The following is a 985-nucleotide window of genomic DNA, read 5'->3' on the forward strand; positions in this document are numbered from 1 at the left end:
ACAGGCTGCCGGGACTACCTCTGTTGCCCCGCCTCGTGCCCCTCCCCCACCCCTACACCTAGGACCCCGGGGCTGCCTCCTAGGCCAGGGTAACCGTGGATCGAGACCCTGTAGTAACCCAGTATAGCGGTGTCATCCGGTAAAGTAGGACGCACGCTAGACGCTCTCGGGACCTGTGTACAAAACGTCTCGGTCCTGGTGTCGTAGGAGTGTCAACAAGTTGTTAGTGTCTCGAAGAGGAGTCGCGTAAGTATGAGATGCAATTTTAAGAATGGAGATGCAATCTTTAAGAATGCTTCTCTGATGTGAATTATGAAGGAAAATTAGCAAACTAGGTGTTTGAGTCTAACTTGAATAGATAAATAGGAACAGCGAGTAATTGATCTAAACTTGTATTATAATAAAAAAAAAACTCTTCTTAAAACTTATAACACAGGGTTACATTTCCTTCATGAACTAGAATCGCAGTATGTTATGCTGAACACGACACTCAAACGAGTTAGTGAAAGTAGTACGTTTTTTTTCTGTATATTCCGAGTCGATTGTAAAATGACAAAATTGGTGTTCATTTGGATGATGAATAGTCAATAGTCAATAGGTGTCCCCCATTGTTGTGACAGAAGCGTGGTCTTAAAACTAGTTTCATCAAAATTTCTAATCATTAAGCAGTGCCAGCTTTTGAAAACTTAGAAAATGGAAAACATCAACAACCAATAACAACTACATTAATATCGAAATGCCCATCATAAATCTTTTGCATTTACAAGGCTTGGAATCATTGCAATTATTCCGTTGATGGAGACGCTCCCAGAAACTGCATGAATGGGAGTCATTCAGGACGAGGCATTACGTACGATAACTTTTCCCACTTGAGGTTTGTTTACAGTTTCCACTAAAGTCTGTTTATGGGTTTTTGGTGTGGCTTTAATGAGCGAGCGGAGAGAGTCTCTTGGCGAGGATACGAGAGTGATAAATGGGTTTGTTG

The 985-nt window shown here is 41.8% G+C and overlaps 1 protein-coding gene across 1 annotated transcript in view; it reads left to right on the plus strand.

Moving 5' to 3' along the window:
• Nucleotides 1–108: 108 nt before the first annotated feature.
• Nucleotides 109–985, plus strand: part of LOC119593083 (probable G-protein coupled receptor Mth-like 3) — a 26,098-nt gene continuing 25,221 nt past the window's right edge. Inside the window, 1 exon segment of the mRNA XM_037942005.1 lies at nucleotides 109–246. The gene's annotated coding sequence lies outside the window, so the exon portion shown is untranslated.

Source organism: Penaeus monodon, chromosome 31 (genome assembly GCF_015228065.2).
Source record: "Penaeus monodon isolate SGIC_2016 chromosome 31, NSTDA_Pmon_1, whole genome shotgun sequence".
In the NCBI taxonomy this organism is placed as follows: Eukaryota; Metazoa; Arthropoda; class Malacostraca; order Decapoda; family Penaeidae; genus Penaeus; species Penaeus monodon.